The sequence below is a fragment of the Podarcis erhardii genome, assembly GCF_964252035.2.
Source record: "Podarcis erhardii genome assembly, chromosome: 3".
Taxonomy (NCBI): domain Eukaryota; kingdom Metazoa; phylum Chordata; class Lepidosauria; order Squamata; family Lacertidae; genus Podarcis; species Podarcis erhardii.
In genome coordinates this window covers 84,026,043-84,045,980 of record NC_138507.1, presented here as the reverse complement: position 1 = coordinate 84,045,980, position 19,938 = coordinate 84,026,043, and the positions used below count along the sequence as shown (strand labels likewise).

General features: G+C 42.7%; 1 long non-coding RNA gene across 2 annotated transcripts in view; it reads left to right on the top strand.

Annotated features, from left to right (window-relative positions):
- LOC309338987 overlaps positions 1-19,938 on the top strand; it is a 29,304-nt gene that overhangs the window by 4,142 nt on the left and 5,224 nt on the right. The gene's annotated exons all lie outside the window — the stretch shown is intronic.

The following is a 19,938-nucleotide window of genomic DNA, read 5'->3' as shown; positions in this document are numbered from 1 at the left end:
GCTATCAAGATCGTTATCTCTGACAGGTTATGGGAAGGTCAGTAAACGCTCGTAAAACAGTCGGTGTGAGCTCCAGGAACGCTTTGAAGTCGGCACAGAAAGCTGGCTGGAGCTGGAAGCTGAGACGCAGCTGAAAAATCGTTTCTCCACGGAAGGGTGAGGCAGAGAAGCTGTACCTGATCGTAAGTAAGCTTGGGCCCCCTTGGGAGAACGGGAAGAAAATGGCAGAGAGCCAAGATATGCCGGTGGAAAAGCTCACTTTAAAAAGTTGGGCAACCTGGAGCAGAAGAATAAGGGGCTGGTTCTTGGTCACTGGGCTTTGGGAAGGAAGCCAGTCAGAGCCAGCTGAAGCAGGCTGTGAATCTGCGGTGCCTGGAGATGGCAAGCAGAGAATGCAACAGGAGCTGAATATGCTCAGAGCATGCATTGATGCTTCACTGAGGCCTCATTTGGAAGGTGTACAGACACCAGGGGCTGCCTGGAATGTGCTGCGAAGTTTGTGTGAAACTGCAGCAGGAGGCCAGGGCCCTGGAGAAGTAATGGAGAGCCCAAGATGGCTGCGGCCCCAGTTCCCGGTACTTCAGTCTCAAGGAGCACTGTTGAGCAGATCGGGGGGGCGAAGAGTTCCAAAGGCAAGTTTAAGAAACTTTCCACTGTTGCTGAAGCGAAGAGCAGCTTCAGGGGGGGCCAGGCTGGTGGGAGGCGCCGTTCCAGGAGAAGGAAGGCCAGGCCAGCTGGGAGGAGCCCCGGGCAGTGTTTTTCCACTGGAGTTCAACGTCTGCATGGCAGTTGCCCCCACCGGAGCACACAGGCACAGCAGGATGTTGTCAAGGACACTTCTCATGGGAACCAGGCGAGTTTCCATGGCAACAGGCCTGGGAAGACAGGCAGGCGTGGAACTGAGCCAGGTGGTCGTGGTAAACAACAGAAAGAGGCTTATCAAGTCTATGCGAGTATGGCATTGTTCGAAGACGGCCGAATGGAAAACTTGGAAATGGCTTTTGTAATCGACTCAGCAGCTAACCGCAACATGGTTCCAGAGACATCTGCAGTCAAGATGGGGAATTGCACGGCAATTCCGGCCGGACAAACTGTTATGTTCGCAAATGGACAGAGAACCCAGATTAAAACTGTCACTAACGTTTTCCTTTCTGTTTTGCAGGAGACGCTGCAGTTTTGTGTTATCCCAGAGGGGGATCATTGTTTGTTATCTGTGCCTTATTTGTTAAGTAAGGGGTTCAAAGTTTGTTTTGAAAATGATGTCTGCACAATCTCCAGAGGAGGGAGGTTACTTGCCACGGTTAAGAAGGGGCAGAATGATCTTTTCATTCTTAAAACGTCTCTTGGGGGTGAGGGGAAGGTTGAGAGAGCACAGGCGCAGCGTGCTACAGTTCCCACTCATGTTCAATGTGCTTGTGCATGGCATCAGAGGACCAATCATAGTTCTCTAGAAGAACTGCAAGTGCTTCCTGAGGTTACCAGAGGGTGTAAAATTAGGGATTGTGGACGTGCCATTAGTTGCGCCACATGCAAGCAGGCGAAGGTGAGGGGATGCAGTTACCCAAAGGTGGAACGGGTTGCCACTAAACCTTTTGAGCTGGTTCACATAGATTTGGCCGGTCCTGTCAAGGAACCAAGTCTGGGAGGGGCCAGGTTTCTGCTAACTTTTTTGGATGATTTTTCGCAGAGCACCTGGACCCACGGCCTCAAATCCAGGGACGATGCAGCACAGCTGATCAAGAGCTGGATTGAGGGGGTGGAGCTAAGATTCTCCACCAGGGTTCAAGCGATCATCAGTGACAGAAATGTTAGGTACACTGGTTCTGCTTTGCAGCAGTTCTTTCACAGAAGAGGGATACGTCACACAGTTACTTCACCCAGTAAGAGGGGGGTGGCAGAGCTGAGGAGTGAAGCTCTGGTTAAGGCTGGACAGGTGATGCTGAAAGAAGCCAGGTTACCTCCAAAGTTTTGGCTGGAGGGAATCCGTTGTGTGTCGTTCACCTGGAATCGTGTCTACAACTCACTGGTAGGTGACACACCGTACTCGTTGTTGAATGGCCGCAAACCCCAGGTTCACTTTCTGCGCAAGTTTGGATCTCCTGCGGTTGTCCCTGTGCCTAAGGCTTTGCAAGGGCCAGATGGAGCCAAAGTCCAGAAAATGATCTTCTGTGGGTATGAGCCAGACGCTCGTGCATGGAGATTTGCTTATCCGTCAGGTGATCAGAGTAAGGTGCTGATCAGTAAACACGCTGAATTCTTTGAGCAGAATGAAAGGCCAAAGATTTCTGCACAGCGTGATGTTCTTTCAGAATGTCTCTCTGATCCAGAGGACAGTTCTGGTGAGGAGGAAGAAGAGGCTGAGTCTGCTGATGACGACCAGGTCACTGACCAGGGTCAGGAGCAGGGTGGGGTGTCTCCACAAGTTGTTAGGAAAGGACAGCCCAAGAGTGAGCCTAGTTCTCCTGTGAGTGTAATGGAGAGGATTCGAAGACGCTTTAAGTCAGAGGGAGAATCCCGTGATGCAGAGGACACACCTGCTGGTGACAGTGAGCCAGAGGAAACACCAGAGTTTGTGCCTAGGCGATCTAGTCGCACAACCAAGGGTATTCCACCTGAGAGGTACCAGGCCACAGGTACGTGGGTAAGTTTCGCACAGTGCGATTCTGAGAGTTGTGAGGTGATTCCACAGATGCCCAACAGGTACGCCAAGGTAGGGCGCAAGGCATTGGGGAAGGGATTGATCTCACAAGGTGTTGCTGAAGATGTTACACAGGTTTTGTCAGAAAGCAACGCAAGGGGGTGTGTGGGAGTTCAGAACTTAACTGGTTAAGTGTTCTGAGCTGTGCGTCACTTTCCGACGTCAGCTATAGAAGCTGGGAGGAGTCTGGGAGGAGACTGTACTGTTGTTGTTCTCTCTGTGTGTCTTGAGAGAGACGGACATGTTTTAACATGGCTGCAAGCAGTGATGGACAAATGTTTGAATAAAAGCTGTAAATAGACGGATCTGTCTGTGTATGCTTGCATGGAGCAAGGGAGAAAAAGACTGTTTTACACCGCTGTATGCTACTCTGCTGAGCCGTGGCCAAAGAGACAGCAGACTTTGGTGCGCAGCGGAAGCGTGCCGGACGCTGCAAATGACTGATTGGGATCGTAAAGCTGTCTGAGTACACGGCTCCAACGGTCAAGCTATCAAGATCGTTATCTCTGACAATAGCCATGTTCTGAATAGACCCATTGAAATTAATGGTCCTATGTTAGTCAGGTGGCAGGGGGAGAGGAAGTGTTGGAGGGCTAAACGTGTCATTCAGACTGTCCTGAGCCAAGCTCTGAACCAGTCGCACTCCCCTAAATCTGTCTCTGCCATGCCCTCCAAGACAGTAGCGTAGCGTGGGTTGTCAGCACCCGGGGCAAGGCAAGTAATTTGCGCCCCCTAACCCTGGATTTGCGCCCCCTAACCCTATCCCTAACCCTACCCCCCAGATGTTGCGCCCGGTGCGGCTGGCCCCCCCTGCACCCCCCACGCTACGCCACTGCTCCAAGATAGTCCTGTGGCCTCAAGTGTGTTAGAGGTGTTAGTGTAGTCTAAAAACAGACTTGAAATTATCCTTGAATAGTTTTGCCGCTAGCAAGTTTGATCCTAGCAACAAATTTTCTCCCCAGTGACAGACTTCTGTATGAGACAACCTCTGAAAGAGTGTGCTGTCACTCTGCCCTGATGGTTGAAGAGCAGAGAGGAAGAATGTTTACCTTCCTGCTGGAGTGGTACCTATTTATCTACTTGCACTTTGCCATGCTTTCAAACTGCTAGGTTGGCAAGAGCAGGGACCGAGAAACGGGAGCTCCATAGGCGCCGACTCCATGGGGCCTGAGGGGGCCCGAGCCCCCTCAAAAATTTGTTTGGGGGGGCTCAGCCCCCCCAATAATTTAAGAAAATTATTACCATAAATTTCGCTCTATAACACGCAGATTTTTTCTCCTAAAAAGTAAGGGGAAATGTCTGTGCGTGTTATTGAGCGAATGTGTGGTCCCTGGAGCTGACTCCGGAGCGCAGGGGCAAAAATCGGCAAAAATCAGGCAAAAATAAGATCGGGCGGGCGGGCGGAGGGAAGGCGGAAGCTGCTGCTTTCCTGCATTCTGCCTCAGGGTCTTACTGCCCACCCGCTTCTGTTGCTGCGTTTGCTCAAACTCAACAAAGAGCAGGGAATCCCCTGCCCTCCTGGCAAGCAGAGGGTTAAGGAAAGGATCGAGTCCTTCCTTCTAATTCTTTCCTAGTCACACTGCGTGCAGGCTCCAGCCCACCACCTCCTCCTCTCCGTGCTCTAGGGACTCGCAGGTGGGAGAGAGAGAGAGAGGGCTGGCTTGTGGGGACCGGGACTTTTGCCTTCCTTTCCTCCCCCCCACCCCGTTAAACTCCTTCCCTGCATTCTTAGCCAGCTGCTTCTCCGCACACCCCTCTTGTGCTTCTTGTCCCTTCTGTGTTTTTCCTTCCCTCCCCATTTAAAACGTGGTGACAAAGCACGGATCCACATGGATCCTCAGGATTTTTGCATTGGGTCACCCCAAATTCACCATCAGATCACATTACATGTCCATGGCTACAGTCTGTACCAAAAAAATCACGCACCCACTGTTGCCTGGAGCTGCAATGGTGCAAAAACGTGGTTACAAAGCATGGATCCACAGGATCTTTGCACTGGGTCACCCCAAATTCACCATCAGATAACATAGCATGTCCATGGCTACAGCCTGCACCAAAAAAATCACGCACCCACTGTGGCCTGGGGCCACAATGGTGCAAAAACGTGGTTACAAAGCACGGATCCACATGGATCCTCAGGATTTTTGCATTGGGTCACCCCAAATTCACCATCAGATCACATAGCATGTTCATGGCTACATCTTGCACCAAAAAAATCACGCACCCACTGTTGCCTAGGGTCACAGTGGTGCAAAAACGTGGTTACAAAGCACGGATCCACATGGATCCTCAGGATTTTTGCATTGGGTCACCCCAAATTCACCATCAGATCACATAGCATGTCCATGGCTATATCTTGCACCAAAAAAATCACGCACCCACTGTTGCCTAGGGTCACAGTGGTGCAAAAACGTGGTTACAAAGCATGGATCCACATGGATCCTCAGGATTTTTGCATTGGGCTACTCCAAACTCACTGTCAGATATTAAAAATCTTTATAAAATAGAGAATTAAATACATACAGAATGTTAAATTTTCAGTTTCGAAATATTAGTACTAGTTTAGTACTGTATTTCTATATTACTATAGTACTGTAATTGTTATTTTCAAATACTTAAATATTTTTAGGGTGTAAGACCCAATTAAAGCCCGTTATTTACATACAGTATTACAGTATTTACATACAGTATTAGGCATACTGTATTAACTTTATTAACTGTATTAAAGCATTAACTTTGAGATATTATTTTTATTTAATGAACCCTCAGCCTTATTCAAAGTAAGCTTAATTTAGCTATTTCACTTATTAATCAAAGTGCTATTACTGTGCGACAGCAATATTTTATGTTTTATTCTTTTAATGATAGTTTAGGATTTATTTAAATATCATTTCAGTCTTTTCAGAGCTATATATTCACTGCTCTGTAATAGTCTATAAGCATAATTGTTACTGTAAATTAAATTAGCTTTTTACGAAAATACCGTGCGTGTTTATGTTTTGTTTCTTTTTTCAAAGCCAAAAAGTGTTTCAGGCTTGTCGAGTTTCCCGGAGTGTGGAGTTATAGAGAGTTGAGTTTTCGGGGTTCTAATGTTGATCATATGACTCTAAAATACTTTTAAAAAACTTTAAAACTCACTAATTTTCATCTAAAATTTAGAAAACTTCACGGGGCAGGACCCCGGTATGGGCCCCCCCAATATTTTTTATAAGTCGGCGCCCCTGGAGAGCTCACCCCGTTGCGGGGATTTGAACCGCCGACCTTCTGATCAGCAAGTCCTAGGCTCTGTGGTTTAACCCACAGCGCCACCCGCGTCCCCCCTGTACTGTATATAGTTCTATTTTATTTTCCTTAGGCCAGCAGTTATACAAGCTATAGTGTTAATTCTTCAATAAATACTTCAAAGCAGAACTGGAATGGGTGAGGTGTTTATTCCCACATGGAAAATCGCCAACAGATGAGCTGAACTGAGAAAGATGATTCTGGAAGACTTTAGGCTGACTGAAAAAGGAACCCCAAATGATTGGCATAGTGCACTGACAAGAGGTTGATTGATGTCTGTCACACCAGTGTTGAAGAAAAAGGTGACTTCTAGTCCAGGTGACTCTAGTCTGTGGAATTGAAAGGTCACCATCTTGTGAAATGTCTGACTAGCCTTGAGAAGTGTAGTTAGTATGGAAAAGAGCAACAGCCTTCTCTGTTGTGATGCCTATATTATAAAAAAGTCTCTCAGGAGAGGTTCAGCTAGCCAGCCTCCTATTTGCCTATTTTTAAATTGGTTCTTAAGACCATTTTGTTCCTGTTGACATTTTCCACTTAAAGCTTGCAATTATGTATTTATAAACTGTTCGCTGAAAAGTCTTTCTTTATGCAGTTTTATTTCTGATGTTGGTCTGCTGTTTTATTGTAAATTATTGTACTTTAAATTTGTGATAATACGTATATATTATTATTTACTTTGTGAGCAGCCTTTCCCCATATGCTTTGTCCTAGGAAGGCAAAATACATTTAGTTAGTTATTGCCTTGGGAGAAATTTTAAAAAGGCAGAACCCCTCAAAAATAAAAAGGGGTTCAAGCTGGGGTCTGGAAATGTGTCTCTTTTTAGGGATGTTACAGTCACAGATCACTGGCCATGATGTTTCATAGTCACCTTATCCAGATGGAAAATCAGATTTAAGCAACCACCTTGAAGGTTAGTATAAGAACGAGGGGGAGGGGGAAGGAGAGGAAAAGACAGCAATGATGGCAAGTCCTTGACTGAGAATGAATTCATCCATTTACCCTTCCCCAAAATTAATATTTGTAAGGAACCACAGTGAGGTCTTGTCCCACTGTGAGGTCTTGTTCTCATAATCACTCAACCTTCACGGAATGCTTATTAGGTTCTCAAAGACACTTGGGCTACATGGATCTTTGCCTGATCCTCAAAGCAATTCTTAGGTTATAATATTTTTGTTACAGGATTTGTATTATTGATTTATCAGTATCTGTAATTAAAGCATAGATCTGTAAAACATAATGTTTAATTGTTTTCTAAAAAATAATTGCACTACTTTCCCTATGTTTTTAGCTGGTTCCATTTTAGGTGTAAGGGGCATTGAGTCCCTGTTAGGGAAAAGTTGGGATATAAGTAAATAAGAATAATCGATCATAATTGCAAAGTAAAATTCATATTAATGGTCCTACGGCGTTGTCTGAGAGGACCTGATGCAGTCAGGTTTGGGTTTGGTCAAGGCTTGGATGAGAAACTGCCTGGGAACCAGACAGAATCTATGAGGGAAGAAAGGCGGGATTTAAATGCACCAAATAAATTAATGCAGAGTAATTAGTGATTTTTGTTTGTATTCTTTTTTAAAAGGCGTCTAGAAGCCTCCCTGAAAATTCATCAGCTTTTTCATGGAGAGTTTCACCTAATAAATACATTTTTGTATGCAATGTTGTCTATTGCACATACATCATAAAGACACCACAGTCTCTGCTGTGCCTCATTTCCAAAGGAAATAGGAACCCTTGGTAAGTGCCTAAACCCCTGGAAACTCGCACCACTCGGAGATTAGGGTGGCGTGTAAGAATATGCTATAAAAAGCTAGAAATCAAAGTGAGAGGCGTGGCTGATTTACCCATCACTGGCTGTCACTTGGCATCCAAAGAAAAACACTCACAGCTATTCCAGGTTATGGAAGATTCTAAAGGACACATTGCTAATTCTAGAAAAGCATGCTGCCCAAAATTGTCCTGATAGTTGCCTCCCAACCCACCCACCTTTTTCCTTTTTAAAGTTTTGAACATCTGCTCTGACCATCTTAGCTTCAAGGAGGATTATGTGACCTTTTGTCAATGGACGTTAAAAATAACAGCACCAAGCTGATAGATTTTGCACGGGCTTTGGGTGATGACTTTTTCTACCAGCAAATACGAAAAGAAGAAGTCAATAAGGGGCGGTTAAAACAAAACAAACAACATTTACCCATTCTACCCTGTAGAATAAAACAGTGGAACAATAATTCAAATAATTTTTTAAGAATATTTAAGTATCACATACCAACTTGCTTCCTTTAACAGGCAAGGGCCTAAGAACTGTCCTGTCTCATTACAGGGGGTGGGGATTTATGACAGGACTGTTCATCTATTGCACTTAGATTGTTAAATACCTCCCCCAAAGAGATCCTTCACTGATTTTTCAGCATGCAACCAGAACCAGACTTTTCTTCAAAAAAAATTCTGCTGTCTTAGAGCAGCTGCTTAAGGAATTTATTTTCAACAGCTGTTGAAATTTTGCTAATGTTAAAATTTCATTTCATTTCATTGTTTTTATTTTATAGTTTTAAATGCGCTTTAAAGCTCCTTAAGCAGTTTACAGAAAAGCAGGGTATAGCTAAGAGTAAACATGGAAATCATGCTTAAGTAAATGAGCCAGCATGTACAGTGATAAAAGACTGGTCTAGTACCAGGGGTGCCAACCTGAGTAAAACATTGGACAACAGTGGCGAACCTAGGGCACGTGGGGCCCTAACTGGTGGCACGTGCGCCATCGGCCCATCCGACTGTTGTTTTGTTGTTTTTTCCATTTGTTCTCCCACTCCTCCCCATGCTACTGCGTGCATCCACTGCTTAAACCCGGAACTGTTTTTCCCCTTGCTGGTAGCTGGCGATTGTTTTCAGTGATTGGTCTGTTTTTCAATTGGCTGCGGCAGTGGCTGTGTCTGATTGGGTGTAACAGCGTTCATTATTTGACCCCTCATGATTTTTTTCCCTGCACTTTTTTCGATGCTGCGTGGTAGTTCCCAGCTGCCCCCTCCAAGCCAGGCCTTGCCCATTCCCTTCTGCCTCCCCCCACCTGCTCCAATCCTCCACAGGCCCCTTGCCTCCTGTGGGCCTGACCTGTCAAAGCCAAGCCTATTCACAGGGTTGTTGTGAGGATAAAACTGGAAGGGGAGATCAACCTTGCCACTCTGATCTCACTGGAGGAAGAATGGTAGAGAAATCGAGTAAATAAGCATGTGAAGCACATGCAGCTAAGCTATGGATTTCAGCAGCTCTCCAGACAGAGTTTCAGAACTGAATAGCATCCAATGCACTCTATTTTATTTCTAGCAGATGTCATTATTCCTTGTCAGAGAGCACAGTCTCTTCGTTACAGCGTATGAACCTAGTTTCCTACAGTTATGTAAGAACAAAGGATAGTAGCCAGAGACAGGCTTTTTCTCTGGAAGGAAGAATTGACTGAAATTGAAGATTTTGAGAGATCACTGTGGTAATTTAACAATGTTCATCAACCTTGGGTTCCCAAATGTTGTTGGGATAATAGGAGTTGTAGTGCAATAACATCTAAGGACCCAAGGTTGAAGAACATTGATTGTGAGTACATTTTCGTTATCATTTTAAACGAAAGTAAACAAAACATCCAGAGCTGAGTGTTAAGAAGAGGAAGAGCAGTAAGGGGAAGTTACCGATTCAACAGTTGAGCTGAATAGACTTTTAATCAAAACCATATTATCATGCCTGTATTTTGGCAGAAATATACAGTGGTGCCCCGCAAGACGAATGCCTCGCAAGACGAAAAACCCGCTAGACGAAAGGGTTTTCCGTTTTGGAGGTGCTTCGCAAAACGAATCTCCTATGGGCTTGCTTCGCAAGACGAAAATGTCTTGCGAGTTTTTCCGACTTCCCCCCCTTTCCCCCCTTTTTCTAAGCCGCTAAAAGCCGCTAAAAGCCGATAAGCCGCTAATAGCGCTAATCCGCTAAGCCGTCAATGGGCTTGCTTCGCAAGATGAAAAAACCGCTAGACGAAGAGAATCGCGGAACGGATTCTTTTCGTCTTGCGAGGCACCACTGTAGTTGAAGGAACAACACAGAGCTATGGCAGGTGTATAGCAAATGATCATTATTGACACACCCACTATTACTTTGGGATTTATGATTTAATAGCAATAAAGAAAGACAAAAAAGCAAAAAAATAAGTTGTAATCAACTCTTCCCTTATGGCTACAGAGTATGTGGATTACACAAAATGTGGTGCTATGGTTGGATTAACTTGAGAGGCCATTCTATCTGACCTAGGCTTTGACAGTGTCATATATCAATATGGCAAAAAATAACGGCTTAATAAACACATTTTCCAGTTTAGTCTCTCTTTAGATCAATAATCCCTGTCAAAACATCTTTATTTATACCTCAGTTATTTCTGTGCTCTAGTTGCATAACAAATAGATGTCAGAACTTTTGGTTTGTATTTAGAGATTCTCTTGGTCAGTCAAATTCAAAAGGTTTTCTAAAAGGAAAAGGAAGCTTAACATTGTTAGATCAAAATGCACAATGCAGTTTTTTAAAATAAATCTCATTATTGTCAAATGCCAGTTTATGGGGGAAGGGGGAGAGCAGTCTTCCAGCTGCTATCACTGCTTCTGCCAGAAGTCTACCATAAAGCTAAATCAAATGGCAATAAATTACCGTTAAGCACAAAGTTTAGGAACGCAGTTAGCACTCCATAAGCTTAGTAAGCTAAGACTCTATACTTAGCTTTTATATTTATGAATTAAAATGCAGAATGTTTTACAAAGGTCAATGAAATGCAGACCATGACATGGAGAAAATAATGCAAAACATAAAATAACAACAGTAAAATGCACACCAGAACCTTAAAAAAAATGAGGGTCAAACCAGACAGTATTTTTAAAATGAAATGCAGCCCTTGGAGACTCCCAGTTTAAGTGGAAGAATGGTGTGAGAAAGAGGACACTTAACCCTTCCCCTTCCTGCTATTTTCTCTGCCAAAAATAACCACCTCAAGGGAAGGGGAAAGAATATATAAAAATACAGAATAATTTTATAGGGTAATTCTTCTATATGGTATATAATAAAAGGCTTGGATAGTCTGCTTATTTTATTTTAGCAAATCTTCATTCTCTAGTTCCATTTGCAAATCTGCTTCCAAATGAGACAGCTCCGCTGATTTGGTGTCCTGAACCCCTGGCCTACCTGGCAGCAAGTCGGTATGTCAAGTCCAAAGTCCAGGGGTCAAGCCACACAAGCAAAATCCAAAGGTCTAGGAAACACAATCCAGGGTCAATCCAGGTAGCTAGTTCTGAAGTCCTGCAGTCAGGATACCGTCCAGAGTCAAACCCAAAGCACAGTCCCATAGAGCATCCAAGCCAAGTTCCATCGACAGTGAGCAAACACAGCCCCTCAGTTCTGCTTCCCTTTTGTACTTTGCTCTTTTGTACCCTCACCTGCTCCAAGCCTACTCCAGCTGAGCAATCACACCCCGTCCTCCCAGAGCTAGTGAGCCCCGCCTGGCCAACTAGGAAGCTGGGCTGTGGGCCCTTGCCTGTCTCAGCCTCCTAGAGTGCCACTCCTGCTGCTCTCTACACCTCAGAGCCCAGCCTTGCCGACCCCCGACCTAGTATGATACAGAGCGGGCCCCTTCTTCTCCCCAATGGCCATTGATTCCCACTTCAACTATTGGGTAAGATTAATTTGATTCTTCCCCACTTGTTTATGATGTAGATCTTCACTCACCCCTTCTTTTCTGACTCGGGGCGGGCACCATTTCACTTCAGGTGCCAAAATGTCTCCATCCTTCATTCCAGCCAGATGTGAATTAGGGTCACACAGGAGAGCACCTGTTGATTAACTTTGGTCAGGCCGGCTCATATTAGAGAAGGTATCATGGTCCCAAATTGTTCAGAGCTTTAACAGCCGTAACAATTTCAATGTTTCTATTTTGTTGTTTACTTGTATGTTTTCATTAATCCTCTAGGAGTAACAGGTAGATGTGGTTTTGCAACCCATCAGTATTGTTCCAGCTTAATGTCATATCCCTCGCTGGAGAACCAGGGTGCAAAATATCAGAAATGAGGCTTGTGGCATTAAGCTAGCAGGACAGAAACCTAGACCTCTCAACACTTTCATTAAATTCTTGGAAAGATTCCTGAAGTTTGTTAAAACCTGCACCACAAAAGGTGCATTTCAAAAATTTTAAATAAATACTGATACCAAATATATATGCTGGGCAGCACTTTTGTAAATAAATTGTTTGACAAGACAAGTACAGTGTACATCATCATCATCATCATCATTATTTTTTTACGGACAAATCCACCACCTGACTAACCCAAAGGCTTTTCATTTAAAACGATCTGTTGAAGCCAATGGGACTGAATTGGCTGAAATCCAAATGCTTCAGGTGAACTGGGTTGTGAATTGGGCTACCCATCAATCAAACAACTATACACAGCCAGTATGAAATAAATCACTTCGTTCACTTTTGCAGAGGCTAAATCAGAAACCCACAAAATCCACTGATACTACTTTTTAAAACACTTCTGTTTTTAATTAACTTAGATGACATGGGTGTGGTGACTATTGGAATTATTGGTCAGTACAGCCAAGCTCTGATTCTTAGTAGAACTGCTGCTTAGCATTCAAATATTCTAAGACATACCCCCTTTTGTAGTGAAATCAGCATAAAATATATAGTGAGATGCTATTGTCCATTTTGTTCGTAAAAGAAAATCATTGCATTAAAGATAATGGAAGCTTTAGTGCTTGATTTAGAGAACAAACTAGATTCACCTTGAGAAATAATTTTAAATAGGACAAATGTGCAAAGATCTTAACAGATCTATTGAACCAGATAATGGGATATTGAACCTAACATTATGACATATTAGGTTAGATTACTGTAATGTGTTGTACATTGGGCTGCTTTTGGAAACTACAGCTATTCAGTAGCCAGCTTTACGGCTGGCCCAAGATATTGGGGGGGGGTATGGCAACCCGCCCCCCAAGACTCATAACAATATTATACCAATTTGGGGTTGACTGTTAGTTTCTCAGCACAGTTTAAGAGCAGTTTTTGACCTAGAAAACATTTTATGGTTCAAGACCCCAGTAACTCCTGGGCCATCTCTCCTCATATGAACCAGTCTGGATTTTGTAGTCTTAATCAGAGGTCCTCCTTCATGTGCTCAGTTTTAGGGAGTTGGAAAGGGTGACCACACAACAGCAGATATTTTCAGTGGTGGCCCTGCTCTCCATTTGTGGAATGCTATCCCCAGAGAAATACATCTGGCGACATCATTGTTTGTTTTTAGACACCAAGCTACACCATTTTTATTTACCAAGGCCTTTGATAGTTAAGTGGTGCTGATATTTTAGTGGTAGTGAGGTAAGACTGGTTGGATGATCATTTTATAAATGTATTGTACATTGTTTTTAAACTTTCTGGCTTAAAATTAATTATATTTGTTTGTATTTTATCATGATAAATTCCTTTGAGACTTATTTGTATAAAACAACGACAAATATAAATGATGGTGGTGATGATGATGATGATGATGATGATGATGATGATACAGTGGTACCTCGGTTCTTGAACAGAATCTGTTCCTGAAGACCGTTCTACTTCTGAAACATTTGAAAACCGAGGCGCTGGCTGAAAGTTCAGTTGGAAAAATTAAACACACAGCAGAAGCTGTTCCACTTCCGAAACATGTTCAAAAATGGAAGGAATTACTTCTGGGTTTTCAGCATTTGAAAACCAAAACGTTCAGCTTCCGAGACACTCGAAAACCGAGGTACCACTGTATAGTTGATAAGTCTTGTACCCATGAGGGCAGGGGGAAACATCATAATGGGTGGGAGGCATAATCATGGTGAAATTATGGTTTAAATCAAACTATGACTTAGCATGATATGCAAACCATTTTGTTACTGTAAACATTTTCTGTGTTCAGTCTTTTTTTTTAGTAATCAAGATGTCTTAGACTATCTGTGTAACCAATGCCAGCTTTCAATGAAAATACCCAAACAGTGTATATTATCTTCATCAGTAAGTGAGTCCCAAGTGTCTTGTAAATTATGGGTCAGGAAGAATGGAATGTTATTGATCTTCTGAGTATTTGCATTTTTATTTTACCTAACATCTATGCCAATCTTATTGGAGTATTTTATTATACCACAGTGTATCCAAGTGTGAGCTCAGTTTTCTATGTTTGGTCACTATGGAGTCCTTCTTTAACACACCGTAAATTGTTCCACCAAACCCGTGAAAAAAATAAAGCAAAAAAAAAGAGCTCAACTAACAAACAGAATGATTGATAACACAAAGGAATAATTTTAGAGACAAGGTTAACACATAAAATGATAATGTCACGCGCAAAATATAGGTGAATGTGCTCAAATGTTATAAAAAAGTAAGAGAGAGTCTTGTGGCAACTTATAGACCAACTTTTTTTTAATGGCATAAGTTCTGTGGTCTATACTTCACTTTATCTGATGCATGTTGTGCAGTCCTGAACTGGCAAGCACAAATACACATGTAGCGTGTGGCACGTGGAGGAGCAAATTTAGAGGGAAATTAAATGACAACATTTACCTGAAAGTCAAAGTTACCCTGACCAATTAACACAACAGTGCAGTGACCATATAGTGAGGGAGCGTTGGTGATAAAACAAATAACCCAGCATTGGTAAGCCAATAATCACATGCAATGTGATTAAAATCAAACAATATTAATTCAAGCTACAGGTGACATAACTGAATTGCCTGATAAATTGTAATTAACAGTTTCCCACTGGAGTTTTCTGTTGGAGTCTGTGTTCTTGTAGGGCCATTTTAAGGTCAGTTACAGAGTGCCCAAGTATGTTAAAATGTTCTCTGGATATTGCTATTTCTGATGTCCTCTTCATGTCCATTCATTGTTTTTGTGGAGGCTGGCTTGTTCTACGCACAGTGCAGATGGGCATTGCTGGCATATGATTGTATGCACCACTGGAAAATGAGCAAGTGAATAGTCTGGTGTCTGACATTATTAGCTTTGGTAAGAGTGTTGCCCAAGTCGATATGGGGGCAAAGTTGGCATCCGGGTTTGCTGCTGGGCCTGGACCCTGTGTTTGTGTCTGTATTATCTGGCTTTCTGTGGCTAGGAAGTACAGTGGTACCTCAGGTTACATACGCTTCAGGTTACAGACTCCGCTAACCCAGAAATAGTGCTTCAGGTTAAGAACTTTGCTTCAGGATGAGAACAGAAATTGTGCTCTGGTGGTGCAGCGGCAGCAGGAGGCCCCATTAGCTAAAGTGGTGCTTCAGGTTAAGAACAGTTTCAGGTTAAGAACGGACCTCCGGAACGAATTAAGTACTTAACCCAAGGTACCACTGTAGCTGTTTTAGATCATTGTGGATGAGAGGGAGAACAACTTGAGAAAGGGCTGCTATATTCTCCTCTGACTGTTGGATCTTAAAGATTTTGGGGGTGTTTTTAATCTGAAAAAGTATTGATTTTTTCCCCAGTGCACAGATTGAATGTATGTGTTGCAAAGGGGATGGTGAAGCATTTCATGTGACTTGCTCAAATATCAAGTTGTGTGAGAAAAACCCATGGGTGGGCCAGCATAGTTTTTGTGGTAATTTAGTCATAGGGTCAAGTCGTACTGCATGTTCCTGATGAAGACAACCAGCCTGTAAGGGATAACACATTTTCCTACATTAAATAAATCTCTCAAAATTACTACTTGAATCAACCTTTCGTAAGGAGTCGCCAGCCATTGCAGTCATGAGCTGCTCTCACACAGAAGAGAACACACTCGGGCTTCATCTTTTCTCAGCTGATTTAATTCACACTTCATTTTTCATGCCTTCTTAATTCTTGTCAGAAATGTTGCTTTCAAACAAGCCAACACCCATGTCCTCTGTATTCAGCAATGAGAGCCATTCAAGACTCATGAAGCAGACTGAATCACTGAGATTGTACAACAACTTTGTACAAGGTATATTATGGAAATCAGGAAAGTATGTTCTGCAGTAAATTACTCTATAGAGTAATAAACAAAATTAAATTACTGAGATTCAAGTAGTTGCTGTCCTGATCAGTTGTAGTGTCTGTTTAAAAAGGAAGGCAGTCAGGTCAAATAATCCCAGTAACACAGACCAAAGGAGGTTAAAGTATAGCTTTAATAAGCAGTTATTTGATACAGAGGCCTCTGATTAACCTTCATTCCACACGTCCCTTCCTCCCAGTAGTATGTAAATAAAATGTCTTAATTTGAACATGCTACACCTGGCTAGAGACTGTTTATGTCAGGCTGATCATCCTCCCAGTTGGGTGCAAGTATTTTTAACAGTTCGTGATTAACGAGAAATACAGCAGACATAGTGCACCTTATATTTAACTAAGCCAGTTGTTTTCTATACCCAAAGTTACACTTGAACATATAGTTGCCTGGAGATGAACACTGTGCAGCCAGACCTATTAACATGTCAGCCACTCCTATCCTTGCATATGCAAATCATTGAGACTTAACGCAGTTTCAATATTTCCCCATGGTGTAAATATTTTTGATATCTAATATTTTAGTATTTACATGTTGTTATTAAAAGATGGCGAGGCAAATTACTGGAGGACAAGGCAATCAAAGGCTACTAGCTGCAATGGCTGTATTTTACTTGTAGTTTCAGAGGCGGTATGCCCCTGAATGCTAGATGCTGGGAGTCACAAGTGGGCAGAATGCCATCATGCTCAAGTGCTGCTTGCATATTTCCGACAGGCACCTGGATGGCCACTCTGAGAACAGAATGCTGGACTTGGTGAGCCATTGGCTGGATCCAGCAAGGCTCTTTTTACATTCTGATGCTGAGGTTGAGGCAGAAAACACAGACAAATCCAGACATATCAATCCTACATTACCAATATGTTACCAACACTAGTGGCTTGCGTTGTATCTGGATGTGAGAAACCCTGACTTGTATCCCTGTTTCATCGCACTGTGTTTTATTGTATTTTGTAAACTGCCCTGAAATTCAGCAATGAAGTGTGATATACAAATATTTTAAATTAGTAACTAACTAACTAATAAAAAATAGCTGAAACTCAAACCTAACCATGTGCCCAAAAAAAGAACAGGTAAGTTACAATATTTTTATTAGAAAAATGGAGACCAGTAATGGAAAAACCAATACTGGTCACAAAGTGAGATAAATACTCTTATCATTTAATTTACCAAATTCAATGGACAAATGCTGCTAATATAGTAAATAACAGCTTATGAAGTAATGAACTGTAGAAAAAAAGGATTAATGTATACAGTATTTTGATTCCGAAACAAGCTTTTTTGTAGCAAATTGTAATTTGTAATTGTAAATTGTAATAATGTGATTCCTAAACCTGAACTAACAATATGGAGGGGGCCTTACTTTGGACTGTGTGGGAGCCCTCTCCTGTTCTGAGAATATGCCCTCTCTAAAGACCGGAGCTAGACTGCAGTGCCATGATGATCTTGTAACTTTTTTAGAGCAGATGGGAAACCTGTGACCCTCCAGATGTGGCTGGATTGTTGCTGTTGTTGTTTAGTCGTGTCTGACCCCATGGACCAGAGCACGCCAGGCACTCCTGTCTTCCACTGCCTCCCGCAGTTTGGTCAAACTCATGCTGGTAGCTTCGAGAACACTGTCCAGCCATCTCATCCTCTGTCGTCCCCTTCTCCTTGTGCCCTCCATCTTTCCCAACATCAGTGGCTGGATTACAACTCTCATAATCCCTTGCCTTTGCCCATGGTGGCTGGAGCATCTGATGGGAGCTGGAGTGTAACAGCATCTGGAAAGTGACAGCATCTGGAAAGTGACAGGATCTCCACCCCTGCTTTAGAGGCGTCAATGCAGGGACTCAGCTTGACTTGGTAGATGTATTGTATGTACCACGCCCTCTGAGAAGTTTGGTAGTGTGGAGACCTGAAACTACTGCAAGAAGCTGCTATCTAGCACTTCGCAGGCACCTACCTCATCACTGGTTGTTTCCTCCAATTGCCCCCACAAAATAATTGTGAGTGCCCTAAGTGTCATCATAAAAAAATACTCAGGTTTCATCTTAGAAAATATTCAGCATATGAGTATGAAGGTCAGTTAAAGTGAAACCATTCCAAATGTTCTTGTCTTGAAAGTGTCGAGCTCAGTTAGCAGCTGAAGGGAGGACAGGGGTATACATTTCACAAGTCCCTTCGCATTGCACTCTTGGTGTTTACACCAGACTTCAAACAGAAGCTTAGGGAGGATCTTCTGTTTGCCTTTGGGAACAGCTACTATAAATCTTTCCCTGCTGAAGTCAAGGTATGACATTTTAAAATATGGGATAGATGCCTTGGAGTAAAATAATATTGCTATAACTTAGGTGTCAAGCTGATGCTTGCTGGGTGTGATAGATCCATTTTAAGGGCTCTCTGGAAAGGGACTGTAGCTGGCCAATTTTTTATGAATAACTTGAGATAAAGGACTGTCAAGAAAAGAGCTCAATGTTAATTTTAAGGCTGCAATCCTGGACACGCTTGTATGGAGTTAAGGCCCTCTGAATGGGCTTACTGTTGAGGAAGTAAATTTAGGATCGGTGGATAGGGTTCTGGATGCAGAAAGTAAAAAAGCGTAGGTTAATGAAGCTGGGAAGAAAGCTTTTTGAAGACCATGCACAGAAGAGGAAGAGGAGATAACCAAAGAGTGCTTCTGCTGTTTTTTGGTATCCTGTAACACTTACTTGAAGAACCATTCAAATCCCCAGCTGGCACACAAAAAATATTACATTCACATTGCACAAAGTAATGTTTTCCCCACTATAGGGTGGGGGCACCCTTGTGGGTACCGGATACATGAAGTGGGGAGACGCTAAGATTCGGAACCAGGTGATGCCTCCCTCTCTATGACAGCCATGACAGAATTAGGAAAAAGGATCCTAACAATTTTTGTGATGTAACATTGCATTCTAATGCAGGAAAAACTGTTTTGCTCTGTTGTTGTCTCCTGCATGGTTTGGAAGGAGGAGAGTTGACCTTTTCATCTATTCTCTGCTGCCATATAAGAAGGAAAAGAGAATGTGCCCATTTCCCAATTATCCTTTCCATCCACTCACATCCCACAAGTATACTCAGAGGAAGACCATTCTAAAGCAAACCACAAAGTACCAATTTTTATTTTTATTTTTGTTCTGGAAAAAAAGAGAATGGAAAAAAAATTGGGCAGGAGGGCTGATCTGGCAATGTTTTTGGGTTTTTTTCTGGCAGAAGCACTGGCAGATGCTGACAGGTTTTCCAGGCCATCTATGCAAACTGCGACTTCATAGCTGGGGGGTGTTGCCTGAGGTCAACATTTAGCAGAGACTTATATACAACATCCGAATCCTTGCTCTTCACCAGTAAAGCACAACTCTCAGAGCTGAACTGAGATCATTGGGGAGGGCAATGAGCACAAACCAGCAAGGCAGGAAATTAAAAAGCAATACTCTTGTCAAGGACATGGTTTGCCAAATGGAAAGGGTAAAATTGGTGGAGACACCCCTTTCATTTTCCATTATGCTGCCCCCCCTCTCTCTCCCCCCCCTTCCTCCCTCTCAACCCCCCACATACACTTTAACTCTGGTAAATGATAACAGTTAGAAGAGTTCTAAACTATTAATAGTCTCAGAAATGAAAATATATTACACTCATTTTGGGATTTCGTTCAAAATCAACAGATCAAAGCGTTGCTTATATAGGGCTGTACAGCAGTGTCACATTCAGACACTTACCAGGCCCTCACCTGCCTAACTTAAGAGCTAAAAATACTTAAAAGAGCTGCCATTCTCTTGGGCCTCAAGCATTTTAACTAATCTTTTCTTGGTGCATACTATTCATTTATTTAAGACATTTCTAGACCACTTACTTATTTGCATTTCTAATCAGCGTACAAATAATCCAGAGAAAGTGGAATAATAAAGATTTAT